General features: G+C 31.2%; 1 long non-coding RNA gene across 1 annotated transcript; it reads left to right on the forward strand.

The window, feature by feature from the left end:
• Positions 1 to 695: 695 nt before the first annotated feature.
• LOC132732061 (uncharacterized) lies at positions 696 to 7,200 on the forward strand. Its single transcript, XR_009625973.1, has 2 exons — positions 696 to 3,240; positions 3,377 to 7,200. It is a non-coding gene; the product is annotated as an uncharacterized LOC132732061 (long non-coding RNA).
• The last annotated feature ends 1,958 nt before the right edge of the window (positions 7,201 to 9,158 follow it).

Here is a 9,158-nt window from a genome sequence, read left to right on the forward strand (position 1 = left end):
CCTACTAATAATGTCTTGGAACTCAGAGGTTACACCTTTATTGTAGTATAATTTGCTGTCCTACTTTTTCGACAGCGGTAAATCGTTTCAGCAGTAATTTGCATATTGCGCAATAATACTACGGGACTACAACGTTTTTATCAATAATATACGTTCATATTTTAACTTGGATAACTTAATTTGAAATTGAAAAGGCTAAATATGGAAGACATTAAGATATCCAGACAAAGTATGGAGAGTTTGAAGGATCAAATTCATGTACTATTTCTTGGGCTGTTAATTGGTTTAGGACACATTGCGCGAGTGTAGCCAACGAAATCCCATGTGTAGATGACTTAGCTCTGAACGCGCCTGAGGGCGCGTCCGTCGCAAAAATGATGTTGCAAAAAAATGTAAATATGTAGTAAAAGAGCTGGGCAAATTGTCTTTATGGTGACTTTCTTTAATTACAACCCCAGGGGTCTTAAGTTTGATCCCCTGCTACTTCAACTAAGATTACTAACAAGTCATGAAAATGTGAGGTTCTGTGTAATGGTGTAACTTGCATGTGACAGGACCAGTTGTTTCACCTGGAATTAATTTGTGTATCTGTTGGCTTGGAAAAATAAATTTCTTACAAAGTTGTCCATATGCGTTGCCAGGGGCGACTATTGATTTACATAAGTATTTAAATCATAGAAGTCAGACTCAAGTAGGTATTCATAATGTTAAGCACTTGCTTACATCATAAAGAAAACATTGCTTATATCATTAAGAAAATATAGCTTATATCATTGCAAAAATGATGCTTATGTCATTAAAGATACAGAAAAATGTTGCTGACGTCATTTTAAGAGATATATGTATATACAGCAGACATTTTACCATAATACCAGATTACCTAACTATGTACCTGGCATGTTTCATTTTTATCCACAGAAAAAGGTTTCTTGATGAAATTAAGTCTTCTTTCTTGGTGCCAAAATGAAGCGTGATAAACTTTTCACATATGACATATTCTGAGTCAGCCATGTATCAGGTATATATGTATGACAGCTTTTCGCACTTCTGGCTTGCAGGCCATTTTAATATCCTGTTTGGCATGGCCTTGATTTGGCTGTTATTATTTGGACATGTTGCATGTTTCATTCATTGGGCAGTAAGAAATTTCTCTTCGATTTATTTATTTGAAAGCTGCCGATATTCTCAATTAGTCTGTTTGTAGAGACGGCTATATTTCTTGCGTAAGTTTTGATTTTCAAAGACTCTTTAGGAGGTACTCTCCTCGTGGGAAATCTGTATGAAATGATATCTTTGATGCATACAGTTTATAGTCATAATCAAGTACAATAGACATATATGGGAAGAAAGACATTGAAATTTTCCCCGATGCTGAAAGAAAATTGGGTGTGTCACAAAACACTGGTTTTAAGGCCGAATTAATGTCTAGAACATTTATATTCAATTTCTTTAATTAGCTTTAACGATTATTCAAAAGTTAAAAGTAAATTTGCACTTCATGCATTATTTATGACGTGTTTTGTTTGTGTATTGATAAACTGCTCGAAACTTTAAAAAGTTGTTTGTCTGGGTTCTTTATTTAGGGGAACATTGTAGTCGAAGCGCTTGCTTGAAATCTCTTATGTGTAATTGATGGTACATTTATGGACGAAAGGTAAACAGAGTTGTAGAGGCTTTAGAGTGGATTTTAGACGACTGTTCAAATATGGAGATGACTCTTTGTACATACTAAAATTGTTTTAACAAGTCGGGTCTGAAGAGATAAAAAATTGTTGTTAAGTAAATTCACTATAACAAGTATGTATATTATAATATATGTATAAATCAAAATGATGATGTCATTCTAGATTGACGATCACTTTTACTATAATTACGGCTTTAACGAAATATTGTGACAAGGGATTGTTTTTAGCACACCACTCTGATCTCTGTGTTTAAATATTTCTTTTGTCATTAGGGTGCATGGAGGCATTGTTATTTATGATTATATGTTATCTCCCCATACAGCGCAAGATGATAATTTTGACACATTTTATTTCCCTATAACCAGCTGTATCTCCAGAAACCCAGTGTCAATGGTACTCCAGTCAATTTGTAATCAGTAAATTATCTCCCTTTATTGGCAAGGTTCATCTTTCCTATCAGTTGTTTATAACCTCCCCTTTTCTTGGTTAATTTTAAATGCAAACCTTTGTTAGCTCATGGCAAAGCGAGCTTACACGCCCCATGGTTCGTTTTTTTATTGATAATCTGTTTAAATATTTGGGTAAATGTTTAAATTGGAACATGTGTAAATATTTACACGGATCATAAAATTGACTTAACCTTCTCTTGTGACTGCATTAATGACACGTATCCACCATTTTGACCACAGGTTTAACCGTTTTATAATAATAGACCCTTTTGAAGAATAATTACTAGTATTTAGTTATATAACGATAACTTTGGGCAGACGGAACTTTGAGCAGACGAAATATCCTTCTGCAAAATGATAAAATATATTGTATTGTTTGTTAATTATTATATGAAAACTGAAGAAAAACAGACTTTACCCAGCTAGATGTTTGTGATTGACTTTACTTCAATTAGGGAAAAGGACTTCAGTTACTCATGAATCTGCTAAATTTATGTAATGGACTTGTCCGTATTTATGTAATTCCTCATGAATCTGCTAAATTTATGTAATGGACTTGTCCATATTTAGGTAATTAAGGACTTCAGTTCCTCATTACTCATGAATCTGCTAAATTTATGTAATGGACTTGTCGGTATTTATGTAATTCCTCATGAATCTGCTAAATTTATGTAATGGACTTGTCCATATTTAGGTAATTAAGGACTTCAGTTCCTCATTACACCGCTAAATATATGTAATGGACTTGTCGGTATTAAAAATTTTATGTAATTACAGGACTTCAGTTCCTCATTAAACTGCTAAATTTATGTAATGGACTAAAATGTCCATATTTAGGTAATTAAGGACTTCAGTTCCTCATTACACCGCTAAATATATGTAATGGACTTGTCCATTAAAAATTTTATGTAATTACAGGACTTCAGTTCCTCATTACACTGCTAAATTTATGTAATGGACTTGTCCATATTTAGGTAACTACAGGACTTCAGTTCCTCATTACACTGCTAAATTTATGTAATGGACTTGTCCATATTTAGGTAACTACAGGACTTCAGTTCCTCATTACACTGCTAAATTTATGTAATGGACTTGTCCATATTTAGGTGATTACAGGACTTCAGTTCTCTCATTACACTGCTAAATTTATATAAAGGACTTGTTCTTTATTTAGGTAACTACAGGACTTCAGTTCTCTTCATTACACTGCTAGATTTATGTAATGGACTTGTCGGTATTTAGGTAATTAAGGTCCATTGTTATATTTAGCGAATTGAATATGACAATCATAAAATTTAGCAGCTATTACAATAGATATAGATAGTTTGTTTCGCAACTCCAAAGATGTTTTAGCATGTGGCAATTGCCAAGGACTTTCTATCACTTAATTCGCAAAATATTATTCACAGAAATACTGATTCTATGAATATTTATGAATTAATGTAAATTCAATTTCTTGATAGTGTAAACCATAAAAATACATTCATTTGTGCCAAAATATATCATCAACAACAGTTACTATGTAACAATGTGGTTTTAGCATTTTTGAGCATGAAGTTTTAAGAATAAAAAATCATGAATTCATATGTATTTATAATCTAAGTTCCATGAGGGGGATAAATATGGTGAAATTTCACTTTTGTAAATTATCATGACTTTTTTGTGGTTTTGAGCCTTGATTTTTATGACAGGTTATTTTGTATTTAGAGACGGTGTATAACAGGTTAAAACTGTTCAAGTCTGTCTGAGGCTCAAAAGCTGTTACAGTAAAAACTCTGAAAACCGGACCCTCTGAAAACCGGAATCCTCTGAAAACCAGACCATTTTAAAAGTCCCATATTTTCTCCTTATATGTTCAATGAAAAAAGATCCTCTGAATACCGGAACCTCTGAATTCCGAAAACCGGACGATTTCCAATGGTTTCTAATGCTAAACATGCATAAAAAATCCTCTGAAAACCGGACAGCAATTTTAAGTGTCAACTTTCTGTGTATTTTAATGTAGATTAAACATAATCTCAACAGGTGACATGTTCAATTACCAATTAAGGATCACATACTTTTATCTATGCAGGTGTGAAAACACTTGTCAGCTTGTGTTAATTTCTTATTGGCAATTAAATTAAAGCTCTTTCATCGTAATTGTGTCTGACCCTGTATAGGCATGATTTTTCAAAATGTTTTAAATTTGTTCTTGTTTTTTTTTAAATATAAAATGTCTAGAATTAGTGGGAAACTTTTGTTAAACGATTCATGTTTTCCTTAAAATTTTTACCTTGAAGTTATCTTTGTTTTGATATTAATAATATGCAAAAATAGTAATACTAAATTCCATTAATTACATATTTTAAAAGCCAATTAAGAAGATATATTTCAGACAAGGTGTTGTTTTAATTTCTGATTTTCAAAATTATATTTATGGATTTGCATAATAAAATTACTTACGGTATTTATTGCAAAAAGAAATTAAAATATGACTAAGACAAAAGGGTTGAAAAGTAAATACAAAATCATTGAACAAAGTCATTGTTCAAACACATCATATTTATCAATAAATGTATAAAACCTCTGAAAACCGGAATCCTCTGAAAACCGGACTTTTGGTCAAGTCTGGATAGGGTCCGGTTTTCAGAGTTTTTACTGTATTCATAGGCAGAATTAGACACAATTTTTGATAAATTATTTCATAAAGATCTCTTGTAGATTATAATTACCGATGATTTTACTTTTCAGGCGTCAAGTAAATTTATAAAAGTGTTTCAAATTTAATTCTCTGTTCTGTCTCAAATTAATTTTGCAGATGGCTCAAAATGGATTTTGACAAAAGACGGGATTTAATTTGTCAACATTTATTTTAATATAAGAATAATAGTAAGAATAAACAATTCTATGGTGTCTTCTAAATATGTATCCTTAAATAAGAATATATTTAATTTTAAGGTAAACATTTATGGTAACAAAATTCTCATATCTCTCCAGACATATTTCCTTTAAAGACCCACCTTGACTTGATTTTCTATTATTGTGTGATAACCCACCATCAGTGTGTTTATCATACAGATATGATGACATAACCAGGGCTTTCCTCTTGTTAAGTTTGAGGTTGTACAATTAGTCAAGTCGTTAACTTGAGGAGAAGTTGGTAGTTACTGGTTAGTTGACCAGGAAAGCTGGTTAGGTCCACCGAACAAAAAATGGGTCAAAATTGGCATTTAAAAAAATAATAAAAAAATTAAACATAAGAAGTTTGGGGTTAATTATTGATGGAGGCTGAAATCAGGTTTTACTTTAATTAACCTAATAATATAGAGTGTTAATATTAATGAAAACTTGAGCCATATTTTAATTGTAGTTATAGAGAAAATTTATTGACATCATTATCACAGGGTTAAAATAGTGTTTAAATCTGAGTGTTTAGTATATTATACTTAACAGTGGTACATAATTATTTATTTGGAAAAAATGCTCATTTTATTAAATTTTAAATTTTTGACAGTCCCACTCAAGCTCAGCGATATTTGTTTAGAAAAAAATTTATGTAGGAAGTAGTGTTTGGTCTTTAAATGTAAGTAAACATTAAAAGATTGTACCATGTGTGAGTAGTGATAAAGGCATGACAGTCCCCCACTTTGTTCCGAGTTTAATACCAATTTAGGCAAGATAACGCTTGATAAATGGAACAGCCAGTAGATGAAATATTTGCCGTTTATGACCCGTTGTCAATCAGACCTTTTAGCCGTCTATTGATCAAATTTGACAAGCTTAATTCCAGTTTATTTTATAAAATTTGATAAATGCGTGCAAAGTTTTTGCACCTCTCTGACTAATGCAGAACTTTTTCTTGTTTATTTTTGAAGTCTGATATTTACTGTGCTGTTATTTCATTGTCAATATAAACATTAAACAAAGCTTGTCAATAAAAGCTTTGTATCTAATAGCAACTGATAAATATAATATTATGTTAAATAGAAATTTAGATAATAAAATTAATACTATTATTCTTGCTGAATTAAATAGATATATGGGAAATTCTCAAATACATGTAGTCTTGAAAATTTAACTCTTGTTTTATCGTTTTATAGTGTTATTATGACCTCTTAATTTGACATTGTAATAGATTTAACATAAAATTTTTGGAAGAAATTTGGAAGAAATTTGACATAAATATAGTTATAGCATCGATAAAAATCGAAGGTTATTTAATTATAAATAATTATGAAATTGAGAAACTTGACAGATATATTACATTGATAATTTAAAAGATATTTGACATAAAATTTAAAATATTGATAATTTGACATAAAATATATAACATTGATAATTTGACATAAAGTATAAAATATTGATAATTTGACATAAAGATATAACATAGATAATTTGAGGGGAAACTATGACATTATTATAACATGAAAATTTGAGATAGATATAGAATAATGATAATTTGAAAGAAATTTGACATAAATATATATTTTACATTGATAATTTGAAGAAAAAAACAAGAACATTAAGATATGAAATTGATGCTTCAAATGACATCTCCTCATAAACCACTAAGCCAATTTCATCCAAACTTCACAGAAATCTTCCTTTGGTGGTCACCTTTAAAAATTGTTCAAAGAATTTAATTCCATGCAGAACTCTGGTTGCCATGGCAAACGAAAGAAAAAAACTTTAAACATCTTTTTTTAAGGAACCAGAAGAGCTAGAGCTTAGATATTTGGCATGAAACATTTTCTAATGAGTGTCTACCAAGTTTGTTCAAATAAAAGCCCTGGGGTCAAAATTGGCCCCGCCCCAGGGGGTCATTGATTTTCCCTATATGCATATAGTAAAAACTTAAAAATCTTCTTTTAAAGAACCCAAAGAGCTAGAGCTAAGATATTTAGCATGAAACATCTTCTAGTGAGTGTCTACCAAGTTTGTTCAAATAAAAGCCCTGGAATCAAAATTGGCCCCGCACCAGGGGGGTCAATGATTTTCCCTATATGCATATAGTAAAAACTTAAAAAATCTTCTTTTAAAGAACTCAAAGAGCTAGAGCTAAGATATTTAGCATGAAACATGTTCTAATGGGTGTCTACTAAGTTTGTTCAAATAAAAGCCCTGGGGTCAAAATTGGCCCTGCCCCGGGGGTCATTGATTTTCCTTATATGTGTATAGCAAAAACTTAAAAAACCTCTTTGAAAAAATTCCAAATAGCTACAGTTTAGATATTAAGCATGAAACATCTGCTAGTGAGTGTCTACAAAGTAGTTCAAATTAAAGCCCTGGGGTCAAAAATTGTCATTGATTTCCTTATATGTGTATAGCAAAAACTTAAAAAAATTTCTTTGAAAAAACCCAAATAGCTAGAGTTAGATATTAAGCATGAAACATCTTCTAATAAGTGTCTACAAAGTTTGTTCAAATAAAAGCCCTTGGGTCAAAACTGGCCCCGCCCCAGGGGTGTCATTGTTTTTAACTATATGTGTATAGTAAAAACTTAAAAAATCTTCTTTTAAAAAACCCAATGAGCTAGAGCTGAGATGTTTAGCATGAAACATCTTCTTATGGGTGTCTACCAAGTTCGTTCAAATAAAAGCTCTTGGGTTAAAATTAACTCTTTGGGGAGAAGGTCATTGTTTTTCCCTATATGTGTATAGCCAAAACTTAACATCATGAAACATCTTCTAATGGGTGTCTTAATTCCAAGTTTGTTCAAATAAAAGCCCTGGGGTTTAAACTGGCCCCGCTTCGGGGGCCTATATACAGGTGAGCGACCTCAGGGCCATCATGGCCCTCTTGTTTGATCATCCATGTATTTTTGAATAGCTTTTATATGTAGACTAGTAATCATTATTTTTTAGGTTTTCTACATTGGTAGTGTCATGAATAGTAAAATATTTGTGCATTTATTTTGATAAGCATTTTCAATTTTTCACATGTTTATATAATATTGTATAAATGTTTATTTTGTTTATTAAATGATGACATTGTTAATAATTTTGATATTTATTATTACTTTGTGTACATGATTGTATATATTTATTGAAAATATTTATGTATATATGGCTGATATTTTTGTAAAAAAGAAAGAATAAATAAAGTTGAAATAAAAGTTGCATTTTTGTTTTATTATTTCATTATATAACTCTGTTAGCTGGTAGCGTTACTAAATCTGCCAATGCGACCAGCTCGGACAAGAATGAGCGGGCATGTGTGGACTGTCTCATCTGACCATCTGTTTGCCATTCAGTCAGTACATAATTTGAAAATTTTCCCTAAAAATTCTGAATGGTTTGGTCCAGATTGAAAACTGGATGAGTCCAATTAAGATATTTGGAATGGTAAGGGTTAATTAAATGGCATTTTCCCATAATTGTATACTTTATGCACCTCCCACTTAAGACGACCCTTAGAATTTACCCTGTCTATGTATTATACTTATTCTTTTATTGTCTTCATAAGTGCAAAAAAAAAATTTACTAATAAAATCTGCATGAAAAACATAATTTTTCTACTCTATCCTAAGGCCAAAATACCAATTAAATAAAACTGCAAAGCTGTTCTAATTGGCCGATAACCAAGGAATGAACATTTATTGGCCTGGTGAAACGTCAAAAGTAAAAAAAATTACTTTTGTTAAAGACGTAATTAAAAATGCATGGGAACTATTTTTATGACGCAAGAACATCTGCAATTACTAAACTGAAGACTTTAGTGTTTCCTGTATGAAAAAGGTTAATCATTCAATGAATCAAGCAGTTCAAATAGTGCCAAACAGAACATAACATTATATCTTATTTGTGTTGAGCATTATATGTCAAATTATAGCTCAGCTATTAAAAAAATAAACTCGGCCTGGCCCTGGCTCCACCCTCAATGTCACACTTTAGTTAAGTTTTGTTTCCAAGTTGGTATCTCCAAAAACTGAAGGGAATGGGTTGAAACATTATTTGCACTTGTTTTTATGATTATCTGACATGATGGCCACAGGTCCAATAACTCTGTGTTATCTTTTGACAAAGTTACCGGGGTAAGCCCC

This window comes from Ruditapes philippinarum, unplaced genomic scaffold (genome assembly GCF_026571515.1).
Source record: "Ruditapes philippinarum isolate M1 unplaced genomic scaffold, ASM2657151v2 ctg1159_1_1_1_1, whole genome shotgun sequence".
Taxonomy (NCBI): domain Eukaryota; kingdom Metazoa; phylum Mollusca; class Bivalvia; order Venerida; family Veneridae; genus Ruditapes; species Ruditapes philippinarum.